We start from the raw sequence: 12645 nt of genomic DNA, 5'->3' as shown, positions 1-12645 counted from the left end.
CTCTCTCTGTTGCTGCTCAGCAGAGAGTGGGCACAGAGATGTTGGAATCAATAGGTCTTCCAGGCAGGAAAAGGAGGAGTTACAGCAATGTGTTTTGCAGAGTTGCAAAGCTCACTGTGTGCTGAAGATGCCCTGCAGGAGTTTCCCTGCTGGCCCTTCGTCTGTGGGATTAGAGTCCAAGCGCTGCTCCTCCCCTGTCACAACTCCTCTCCAAACGAGAGTGCGTACCAGAAACTTTGGATTCAAATGCACTTTTAGGAGATAAAGTGAGGAGTGACAGCAATGTTTGTGTCACAGTTTAAAGCTCACTGTGTGCAAAACATGATCAAGCAGGAGATTTTTTGCAAGGCTCTTCTGCTGTTTTAGCCCAGGCTAAATATTCCTGCTCAACTCTCTGTTGCTGCTCAGCAGAGAGTGGGCACAGAGATGTTGGAATCAATTGGTCTTTCAGGCAGGAAAAGAAGTGACAGCAACGTGTGTTGCAGAGTTGCAAAGCTCGCTGTTCGCTGAAGATGATCAGTGGGAACTTTCTGGACTGTCTCTTCTGCTGTTTCTTCAGAGTCCAAACGTAAGTGCTATATTCTGCTACTGCTCACAAAGAGCAAGCACAGGAGATGTAGGATTCAATTGGACTTCGAGGTAGGAAAGTGAGAGGTGACAGCTATTTGTGTTTCAGAGTTGCAAAGCTCACTGGGTGCTGAAGATGCCCAGCAGTAGTTTCCATGCTGGCCCTTCGTCTGTGAAATTAGAATCCAAGCGCTCGTCCTCCCCTGTCACAACTGCTCTCGAAGCGAGAGAGCGCACCAGAAACGTTGGCTTGAAATGCACTTTTAGGAGATAAAGTGAGGAGTGACAGCAATGTGTGTTTCAGAGTTGCAAAGCTCACTGTGCGCTGAAGATGATCTGCAAGGACTTTCCCTCCCTGCCCTTCGGAACTGGGAGCGGATTCCAAGCGCTCGTGCTCACCTGCCTCTGCTGCACTGGAAACGAGAGTGGAGACCAGAAACGCTGGATTCAAATGCACTTTTAGGAGCTACAATGAGGAGTGACAACAGTGTGTGTGTCACAGTTGTAAAGCTCAGTGTGCTGAAGAAGCACAAGAGCAGCCTTCAGGCCTGTCTCTTCCACTGCCTTACAGATTGCAGACATTCCTGCTCACTCTGCTGCTCAGCAGAGTGCTGGCAACGGAGTTCTTGGATTGAAATGGTCTTTTAGGAGAAAGAGTGAAGAGTGACAGCAATGTTTGTGTCACAGTTTAAAGCTCACTGTGTGCTAAACATGATCAGGAGGAGCTTTTTTGCAAGGCTCTTCTGCTGTTTTAGCCCAGTCTAAACATTCCTGCTCTACTCTCTCTGTTGCTGCTCAGCAGAGAGTGGGCACAGAGATGTTGGAATCAATAGGTCTTCCAGGCAGGAAAAGGAGGAGTTACAGCAATGTGTTTTGCAGAGTTGCAAAGCTCATTGTGTGCTGAAGATGCCCTGCAGGAGTTTCCCTGCTGGCCCTTCGTCTGTGGGATTAGAGTCCAAGCGCTGCTCCTCCCCTGTCACAACTCCTCTCGAAACGAGAGAGCGCACCAGAAACTTTGGATTCAAATGCACTTTTAGGAGATAAAGTGAGGAGTGACAGCAATGTTTGTGTCACAGTTTAAAGCTCACTGTGTGCAAAACATGATCAAGCAGGAGATTTTTTTCAAGGCTCTTCTGCTGTTTTAGGCAGGTCTAAAAATTCCTGCTCTACTATCTCTGTTGCTGCTCAGCAGAGAGCGGGCACAGAGATGGTGGATTCAGCTGGTCTTTCAGGCAAAAAGGGAGGAGTGACAGCAATGTGTGTTGCAGAGTTGCAAAGCTCGCTGTGCGCTGAAGATGATCAGTGGGAACTTTCTGGACTGTCTCTTCTGCTCTTTTAGCATTGGCTAAAGGTTCCTGCTCTACTCTGCTTCTGCCCAGCAGAGAAAGGGCACAGAGTTTTGGATTCAATTGGACTTTGAGGTAGGAAAGTGCGGAGCGAGAGCAATATATGTGTCACAGTTGCAAAGCTGACTGCGTGCTGAAGATGCCCTGCCGGAGCTTTCACTCCGGGCTCTTCGGCTGTGGGAGCAGAGGCCAAGAGATCGTGTTCACCTGTCACTGCTGCTGTTCAAACGAGAGAGGGCGGGAGAGACCATGGATTCAAACGGATTATTAGGAGATGAAGTGAGGAGTGACAGCAATGTGTGTTTCAGAGTTGCAAAGCTCACTGTGCGCTGAAGATGATCTGCAAGGACTTTCCCTCCCTGCCCTTCGGAACTGGGAGCGGATTCCAAGCGCTCGTGCTCACCTGCCTCTGCTGCACTGGAAACGAGAGTGGAGACCAGAAACGCTGGATTCAAATGCACTTTTAGGAGCTACAATGAGGAGTGACAACAGTGTGTGTGTCAAAGTTGTAAAGCTCAGTGTGTTGAAGAAGCACAAGAGCTGCCTTCAGCCTGTCTCTTCCACTGCCTTACAGATTGCAGACATTCCTGCTCACTCTGCTGCTCAGCAGAGTGCTGGCAACGGAGTTCTTGGATTGAAATGGTCTTTTAGGAGAAAGAGTGAAGAGTGACAGCAATGTTTGTGTCACAGTTTAAAGCTCACTGTGTGCTAAACATGATCAGGAGGAGCTTTTTTGCAAGGCTCTTCTGCTGTTTTAGCCCAGTCTAAACATTCCTGCTCTACTCTCTCTGATGCTGCTCAGCAGAGAGTGGGCACAGAGATGTTGGAATCAATTGGTCTTCCAGGCAGGAGAAGGAGGAGTTACAGCAATGTGTTTTGCAGAGTTGCAAAGCTCACTGTGTGCTGAAGATGCCCTGCAGGAGTTTCCCTGCTGGCCCTTCGTCTGTGTGATTAGAGTCCAAGCGCTGCTCCTCCCCTGTCACAACTCCTCTCCAAACGAGAGTGCGTACCAGAAACTTTGGATTCAAATGCACTTTTAGGAGATAAAGTGAGGAGTGACAGCAATGTTTGTGTCACAGTTTAAAGCTCACTGTGTGCAAAACATGATCAAGCAGGAGATTTTTTGCAAGGCTCTTCTGCTGTTTTAGCCCAGGCTAAATATTCCTGCTCAACTCTCTGTTGCTGCTCAGCAGAGAGTGGGCACAGAGATGTTGGAATCAATTGGTCTTTCAGGCAGGAAAAGAAGTGACAGCAATGTGTGTTGCAGAGTTGCAAAGCTCGCTGTTCGCTGAAGATGATCAGTGGGAACTTTCTGGACTGTCTCTTCTGCTGTTTCTTCAGAGTCCAAACGTAAGTGCTATATTCTGCTACTGCTCACAAAGAGCAAGCACAGAGATTTTGGATTCAATTGGACTTCGAGGTAGGAAAGTGAGAGGTGACAGCTATTTGTGTTTCAGAGTTGCAAAGCTCACTGGGTGCTGAAGATGCCCTGCAGGAGTTTCCATGCTGGCAATTCGTCTGTGAAATTAGAGTCCAAACACTCGTCCTCCCCTGTGACATCTGCTCTCGAAACGAGAGAGCGCACCATAAGCTTTGGATTCAAATGCACTTTTAGGAGATAAAGTGAGGAGTGACAGCAATGTTTGTGTCACAGTTTAAAGCTCACTGAGTGCAAAACATGATCAAGCAGGAGATTTTTTGCAAGGCTCTTCTGCTGTTTTAGCCCAGTCCAAACATTCCTGCTCTGCTCTCTCTGTTGTTGCTCAGCAGAGAGCGGGCACAGAGATGGTGGATTCAGTTGGTCTTTCAGGCAGGAAAGGGGGGAGTGACAGCAATGTGTGTTGCAGAGTTGCAAAGCTCACTGTGTGCTGAAGATGATCAGTGGGAACTTTCTGGACTGTCTCTTCTGCTGTTTCAGCAGAGTCCAAACGTAAGTGCTATATTCTGCTACTGCTCACAAAGAGCAAGCACAGGAGATGTATTATTCAATTGGACTTTCAGGTAGGAAAGGGAGAGGTGACAGCAATATGTGTTTCAGAGTTGCGAATCACAATGTGTGCTGAAGATGCCCAGCAGTAGTTTCCATGCTGGCCCTTCGGCTGTGAAATTAGAATCCAAGCGCTCGTCCTCCCCTGTCACAACTGCTCTCGAAGCGAGAGAGCGCACCAGAAACGTTGGCTTGAAATGCACTTTTAGGAGATAAAGTGAGGAGTGACAGCAATGTGTGTTTCAGAGTTGCAAAGCTCACTGTGCGCTGAAGATGATCTGCAAGGACTTTCCCTCCCTGCCCTTCGGAACTGGGAGCGGATTCCAAGCGCTCATGCTCACCTGCCTCTGCTGCACTGGAAACGAGAGTGGAGACCAGAAACGCTGGATTCAAATGCACTTTTAGGAGCTACAATGAGGAGTGACAACAGTGTGTGTGTCAAAGTTGTAAAGCTCAGTGTGTTGAAGAAGCACAAGAGCAGCCTTCAGCCTGTCTCTTCCACTGCCTTACAGATTGCAGACATTCCTGCTCACTCTGCTGCTCAGCAGAGTGCTGGCAATGGAGTTCTTGGATTGAAATGGTCTTTTAGGAGAAAGAGTGAAGAGTGACAGCAATGTTTGTGTCACAGTTTAAAGCTCACTGTGTGCTAAACATGATCAGGAGGAGCTTTTTTGCAAGGCTCTTCTGCTGTTTTAGCCCAGTCTAAACATTCCTGCTCTACTCTCTCTGATGCTGCTCAGCAGAGAGTGGGCACAGAGATGTTGGAATCAATTGGTCTTCCAGGCAGGAGAAGGAGGAGTTACAGCAATGTGTTTTGCAGAGTTGCAAAGCTCACTGTGTGCTGAAGATGCCCTGCAGGAGTTTCCCTGCTGGCCCTTCATCTGTGGTATTAGAGTCCAAGCGCTGCTCCTCCCCTGTCACAACTCCTCTCGAAACGAGAGAGCGCACAAGAAACTTTGGATTCAAATGCACTTTTAGGAGATAAAGTGAGGAGTGACAGCAATGTTTGTGTCACAGTTTAAAGCTCACTGTGTGCAAAACATGATCAAGCAGGAGATTTTTTTCAAGGCTCTTCTGCTGTTTTAGGCAGGTCTAAAAATTCCTGCTCTACTATCTCTGTTGCTGCTCAGCAGAGAGCGGGCACAGAGATGGTGGATTCAGCTGGTCTTTCAGGCAAAAAGGGAGGAGTGACAGCAATGTGTGTTGCAGAGTTGCAAAGCTCGCTGTGCGCTGAAGATGATCAGTGGGAACTTTCTGGACTGTCTCTTCTGCTCTTTTAGCATTGGCTAAAGGTTCCTGCTCTACTCTGCTTCTGCCCAGCAGAGAAAGGGCACAGAGTTTTGGATTCAATTGGACTTTGAGGTAGGAAAGTGCGGAGCGAGAGCAATATATGTGTCACAGTTGCAAAGCTGACTGCGTGCTGAAGATGCCCTGCCGGAGCTTTCACTCCGGGCTCTTCGGCTGTGGGAGCAGAGGCCAAGAGATCGTGTTCACCTGTCACTGCTGCTGTTCAAACGAGAGAGGGCGGGAGAGACCATGGATTCAAACGGATTATTAGGAGATGAAGTGAGGAGTGACAGCAATGTGTGTTTCAGAGTTGCAAAGCTCACTGTGCGCTGAAGATGATCTGCAAGGACTTTCCCTCCCTGCCCTTCGGAACTGGGAGCGGATTCCAAGCGCTCATGCTCACCTGCCTCTGCTGCACTGGAAACGAGAGTGGAGACCAGAAACGCTGGATTCAAATGCACTTTTAGGAGCTACAATGAGGAGTGACAACAGTGTGTGTGTCAAAGTTGTAAAGCTCAGTGTGTTGAAGAAGCACAAGAGCTGCCTTCAGCCTGTCTCTTCCACTGCCTTACAGATTGCAGACATTCCTGCTCACTCTGCTGCTCAGCAGAGTGCTGGCAACGGAGTTCTTGGATTGAAATGGTCTTTTAGGAGAAAGAGTGAAGAGTGACAGCAATGTTTGTGTCACAGTTTAAAGCTCACTGTGTGCTAAACATGATCAGGAGGAGCTTTTTTGCAAGGCTCTTCTGCTGTTTTTGCCCAGTCTAAACATTCCTGCTCTACTCTCTCTGATGCTGCTCAGCAGAGAGTGGGCACAGAGATGTTGGAATCAATTGGTCTTCCAGGCAGGAGAAGGAGGAGTTACAGCAATGTGTTTTGCAGAGTTGCAAAGCTCATTGTGTGCTGAAGATGCCCTGCAGGAGTTTCCCTGCTGGCCCTTCGTCTGTGGCATTACAGTCCAAGCGCTGCACCTCCCCTGTCACAACTCCTCTCGAAACGAGAGAGCGCACAAGAAACTTTGGATTCAAATGCACTTTTAGGAGATAAAGTGAGGAGTGACAGCAATGTTTGTGTCACAGTTTAAAGCTCACTGTGTGCAAAACATGATCAAGCAGGAGATTTTTTTCAAGGCTCTTCTGCTGTTTTAGGCAGGTCTAAAAATTCCTGCTCTACTATCTCTGTTGCTGCTCAGCAGAGAGCGGGCACAGAGATGGTGGATTCAACTGGTCTTTCAGGCAAAAAGGGAGGAGTGACAGCAATGTGTGTTGCAGAGTTGCAAAGCTCGCTGTGCGCTGAAGATGATCAGTGGGAACTTTCTGGACTGTCTCTTCTGCTCTTTTAGCATTGGCTAAAGGTTCCTGCTCTACTCTGCTTCTGCCCAGCAGAGAAAGGGCACAGAGATTTTGGATTCAATTGGACTTTGAGGTAGGAAAGTGCGGAGCGAGAGCAATATATGTGTCACAGTTGCAAAGCTGACTGCGTGCTGAAGATGCCCTGCCGGAGCTTTCACTCCGGGCTCTTCGGCTGTGGGAGCAGAGGCCAAGAGATCGTGTTCACCTGTCACTGCTGCTGTTCAAACGAGAGAGGGCGGGAGAGACCATGGATTCAAACGGATTATTAGGAGATGAAGTGAGGAGTGACAGCAATGTGTGTTTCAGAGTTGCAAAGCTCACTGTGCGCTGAAGATGATCTGCAAGGACTTTCCCTCCCTGCCCTTCGGAACTGGGAGCGGATTCCAAGCGCTCGTGCTCACCTGCCTCTGCTGCACTGGAAACGAGAGTGGAGACCAGAAACGCTGGATTCAAATGCACTTTTAGGAGCTACAATGAGGAGTGACAACAGTGTGTGTGTCAAAGTTGTAAAGCTCAGTGTGTTGAAGAAGCACAAGAGCTGCCTTCAGCCTGTCTCTTCCACTGCCTTACAGATTGCAGACATTCCTGCTCACTCTGCTGCTCAGCAGAGTGCTGGCAACGGAGTTCTTGGATTGAAATGGTCTTTTAGGAGAAAGAGTGAAGAGTGACAGCAATGTTTGTGTCACAGTTTAAAGCTCACTGTGTGCTAAACATGATCAGGAGGAGCTTTTTTGCAAGGCTCTTCTGCTGTTTTAGCCCAGTCTAAACATTCCTGCTCTACTCTCTCTGATGCTGCTCAGCAGAGAGTGGGCACAGAGATGTTGGAATCAATTGGTCTTCCAGGCAGGAGAAGGAGGAGTTACAGCAATGTGTTTTGCAGAGTTGCAAAGCTCATTGTGTGCTGAAGATGCCCTGCAGGAGTTTCCCTGCTGGCCCTTCGTCTGTGGCATTACAGTCCAAGCGCTGCTCCTCCCCTGTCACAACTCCTCTCGAAACGAGAGAGCGCTAAAGAAACTTTGGATTCAAATGCACTTTTAGGAGATAAAGTGAGGAGTGACAGCAATGTTTGTGTCACAGTTTAAAGCTCACTGTGTGCAAAACATGATCAAGCAGGAGATTTTTTGCAAGGCTCTTCTGCTGTTTTAGGCAGGTCTAAAAATTCCTGCTCTACTATCTCTGTTGCTGCTCAGCAGAGAGCGGGCACAGAGATGGTGGATTCAGCTGGTCTTTCAGGCAAAAAGGGAGGAGTGACAGCAATGTGTGTTGCAGAGTTGCAAAGCTCGCTGTGCGCTGAAGATGATCAGTGGGAACTTTCTGGACTGTCTCTTCTGCTCTTTTAGCATTGGCTAAAGGTTCCTGCTCTACTCTGCTTCTGCCCAGCAGAGAAAGGGCACAGAGATTTTGGATTCAATTGGACTTTGAGGTAGGAAAGTGCGGAGCGAGAGCAATATATGTGTCACAGTTGCAAAGCTGACTGCGTGCTGAAGATGCCCTGCCGGAGCTTTCACTCCGGGCTCTTCGGCTGTGGGAGCAGAGGCCAAGAGATCGTGTTCACCTGTCACTGCTGCTGTTCAAACGAGAGAGGGCGGGAGAGACCATGGATTCAAACGGATTATTAGGAGATGAAGTGAGGAGTGACAGCAATGTGTGTTGCAGAGTTGCAAAGCTCGCTGTGCGCTGAAGATGATCAGTGGGAACTTTCAGGACTGTCTCTTCTGCTGTTTCAGCAGAGTGCAAACGTAAGTGCTATATTCTGCTACTGCTCACAAGGAGCAAGCACAGGAGATGTATGATTCAATTGGACTTTCAACTAGGAAAGTCAGAGGTGACAGCTATATGTGTTTCAGAGTTGCAAAGCTCACTGTGTGCTGAATATGCCCAGCAGGACTTTCCCTGCACGCCCTTCGGCTGTGGGATTAGAGTCCAAGCGCTCGTCCTCCCCTGTCACAACTCCTCTCGAAACGAGAGAGCGCCCCAGAAACGAGAGATTCAAATGCAATTTTAGGAGATAAAGTGAGTGGCAGCAATGTTTGTGTCGCAGTTTAAAGCTCACTGTGCGCTAAACATGAAAAGCTGGAGCTTTTTTGCAAGGCTCTTCTACTGTTATAGCCCTGTCTAAACATTCCTGCTATACTCTCTCTGTTGCTGCTAAGCAGAGAGCGGGCACAGAGATGGTGGAATCAATTGGTCTTTCAGGCAGGAAAGGGAGGAGTGACAGCAATGTGTGCTGCAGAGCTGCAAAGCTCGCTGTGCGCTGAAGATGATCAGAGTTAACTTTCTGGACTGTCTCTTCTGCTGTTTCAGCAGAATCTGAACGTAAGTGCTATATTCTGCTACTGCTCACAAGGAGCAAGCACAGGAGATGTAGGATTCAATTGGACTTTCAGGTAGGAAAGTGAGAGGTGACAGCAATGTGTGTTTCAGAGTAGCAAAGCTCAATGTGTGCTGAAGATGCTCAGCAGGAGTTTCCCTGATGGCCCTTCGGCTGTGGGATTAGAGTCCAAGCGCTCGTCCTCCCCTGTCACAACTCCTCTCGAAACGAGAGAGCGCACCAGAAACGATGGTTTCTAATGCACTTTTAGGAGATAAAGTGAGGAGTGACAGCAATGTTTGTGTCACAGCTTCAAAACTCACTGTGTGCTAAACATGATCAGCAGGAGCTTTTTTGCATGGCTCTTCTGCTGTTTTAGCCCAGTCTAAACATTCCAGCTATACTCTCTCTGTTGATGCTCAGCAGAGAGCGGACACAGAGATGGTGGAATCAGGTGGTCTTTCAGGTAGGAAAGGGAGGAGTGACAGCAATGTGTGTTGCAGAGTTGCAAAGCTCGCTGTGCGCTGAAGATGATCAGTGGGAACTTTCAGGACTGTCTCTTCTGCTGTTTCAGCAGAGTGCAAACGTATGGGCTATATTCTGCTACTGCTCACAAGGAGCAAAGCACAGGAGAAGTAGGATTCAATTGGACTTTCAGGTAGGAAAGTGAGAGGTGACAGCAATGTGTGTTTCCGAGTTGCAAAGCTCACTGTGTGCTGAAGATGCCCATCAGGAGTTTCCCTGCTGGCCCTTCGGCTGTGGGATTAGAGTCCAAGCGCTCTTCCTCCCCTGTCACATCTGCTCTTGAAACGAGAGAGGGCACCAAAAACGTTGGACTCAAATGCACTTTTAGGAGATAAAGTGAGGAGTGACAGCAATGTTTGTGTCACAGCCTCAAAGCTCACTGTGTGCTAAACATGATCAGCAGGAGCTTTCTTGCAAGGCTCTTCTGCTGTTTTAGCCCAGTCTAAACATTATTGCTCTTCTCTCCCTGTTGCTGCTCAGCAGAGAGCAGGCACAGAGATGGTGGAATCTTTTGGTCTTTCAGGCAGGAAAAGGAGGAGTGACAGCAATGTGTGTTGCAGAGTTGCAAAGCTCTCTGTGTTCTGAAGATGATCAGTGGGAACTTTATAAACTTTCTCTTCTGCTGTTTCAGCAGAGTGCAAACGTATGGGCTATATTCTGCTACTGCTCACAAATTGCAGCACAGGAGATGTAGGATTCAATTGGACTTTCAGGTAGGAAAGGGAGAGGTGACAGCTATATGTGTTCAAGGGCTGCAAAGATCACTGTGTGCTGAAGATGGCCAGCAGGAGTTTCCCTGCACGCCCTTCGGCTGTGGGATTAGAGTCCAAGCGCTCGTCCTCCCCTGTCACAACTCCACTCGAAACGAGAGAGCGCAGCAGAAACGATGGTTTCAAATGCACTTTTAGGAGATAAAGTGAGGAGTGACAGCAATGTTTGTGTCACAGCTTCAAAGCTCACTGTGTGCTAATCATGATCAGCAGCAGCTTTTTTGCAAGGCTCTTCTGCTGTTATAGCCCTGTCTAAACATTCCTGTTATAATCTCCCTGTTGCTGCTCAGCAGAGAGCGGGCACAGAGATGGTGGATTCAGTTGGTCATTCAGGCAGGAAAGGTAGGAGTGAAAGCAATGCGTGTTGCAGAGTTGCAAAGCTCGCTGTGCGCTGAAGATGATCAGTGGGAACTTTCAGGACTGTCTCTTCTGCTGTTTCAGCAGAGTGCAAACGTAAGTGCTATATTCTGCTACTGCTCACAAGGAGCAAGCACAGGAGATGTATGATTCAATTGGACTTTCAACTAGGAAAGTCAGAGGTGACAGCTATATGTGTTTCAGAGTTGCAAAGCTCACTGTGTGCTGAAGATGCCCAGCAGGACTTTCCCTGCACGCCCTTCGGCTGTGGGATTAGAGTCCAAGCGCTCGTCCTCCCCTGTCACAACTCCTCTCGAAACGAGAGAGCGCACCATAAGCTTTGGATTCAAATGCACTTTTAGGAGATAAAGTGAGTGGCAGCAATGTTTGTGTCGCAGTTTAAAGCTCACTGTGCGCTAAACATGAAAAGCTGGAGCTTTTTTGCAAGGCTCTTCTGCTGTTTTAGCCCAGTCTAAACATTCCTGCTATACTCTCCCTGTTGCTGCTCAATAGAGTGCGGGCACAGAGATGGTGGAATCAATTGGTCTTTCAGGCAGGAAAGGGAGGAGTGACAGCAATGTGTGTTGCAGAGTTGCAAAGCTCGCTGTGCGCTGAAGATGATCAGTGGGAACTTTCTGGACTGTCTCTTCTGCTGTTTCAGCAGAGTGCAAACGTAAGTGCTATATTCTGCTACTGCTCACAAGGAGCAAGCACAGGAGATGTATGATTCAATTGGACTTTCAACTAGGAAAGTCAGAGGTGACAGCTATATGTGTTTCAGAGTTGCAAAGCTCACTGTGTGCTGAAGATGCCCAGCAGGACTTTCCCTGCACGCCCTTCGGCTGTGGGATTAGAGTCCAAGCGCTCGTCCTCCCCTGTCACAACTCCTCTCGAAACGAGAGAGCGCCCCAGAAACGAGAGATTCAAATGCACTTTTAGGAGATAAAGTGAGTGGCAGCAATGTTTGTGTCGCAGTTTAAAGCTCACTGTGCGCTAAACATGAAAAGCTGGAGCTTTTTTGCAAGGCTCTTCTGCTGTTATAGCCCTGTCTAAACATTCCTGCTATACTCTATCTGTTGCTGCTAAGCAGAGAGCGGGCACAGAGATGGTGGAATCAATTGGTCTTTCAGGCAGGAAAGGGAGGAGTGACAGCAATGTGTGCTGCAGAGCTGCAAAGCTCGCTGTGCGCTGAAGATGATCAGTGTTAACTTTCTGGACTGTCTCTTCTGCTGTTTCAGCAGAATCTGAACGTAAGTGCTATATTCTGCTACTGCTCACAAGGAGCAAGCACAGGAGATGTAGGATTCAATTGGACTTTCAGGTAGGAAAGTGAGAGGTGACAGCAATGTGTGTTTCAGAGTAGCAAAGCTCAATGTGTGCTGAAGATGCCCAGCAGGAGTTTCCCTGATGGCCCTTCGGCTGTGGGATTAGAGTCCAAGCGCTCGTCCTCCCCTGTCACAACTCCTCTCGAAACGAGAGAGCGCACCGGAAACGATGGTTTCAAATGCACTTTTAGGAGATAAAGTGAGGAGTGACAGCAATGTTTGTGTCACAGCTTCAAAACTCACTGTGTGCTAAACATGATCAGCAGGAGCTTTTTTGCATGGCTCTTCTGCTGTTTTAGCCCAGTCTAAACATTCCAGCTATACTCTCTCTGTTGATGCTCAGCAGAGAGCGGACACAGAGATGGTGGAATCAGTTGGTCTTTCAGGTAGGAAAGGGAGGAGTGACAGCAATGTGTGTTGCAGAGTTGCAAAGCTCGCTGTGCGCTGAAGATGATCAGTGGGAACTTTCAGGACTGTCTCTTCTGCTGTTTCAGCAGAGTGCAAACGTATGGGCTATATTCTGCTACTGCTCACAAGGAGCAAAGCACAGGAGAAGTAGGATTCAATTGGACTTTCAGGTAGGAAAGTGAGAGGTGACAGCAATGTGTGTTTCCGAGTTGCAAAGCTCACTGTGTGCTGAAGATGCCCATCAGGAGTTTCCCTGCTGGCCCTTCGGCTGTGGGATTAGAGTCCAAGCGCTCGTCCTCCCCTGTCACATCTGCTCTTGAAACGAGAGAGGGCACCAAAAACGTTGGACTCAAATGCACTTTTAGGAGATAAAGTGAGGAGTGACAGCAATGTTTGTGTCACAGCCTCAA

The sequence above is a fragment of the Lathamus discolor genome, chromosome W (assembly GCF_037157495.1).
Source record: "Lathamus discolor isolate bLatDis1 chromosome W, bLatDis1.hap1, whole genome shotgun sequence".
Lineage (NCBI taxonomy): Eukaryota > Metazoa > Chordata > Aves > Psittaciformes > Psittacidae > Lathamus > Lathamus discolor.
This window is presented reverse-complemented; position numbering follows the sequence as displayed.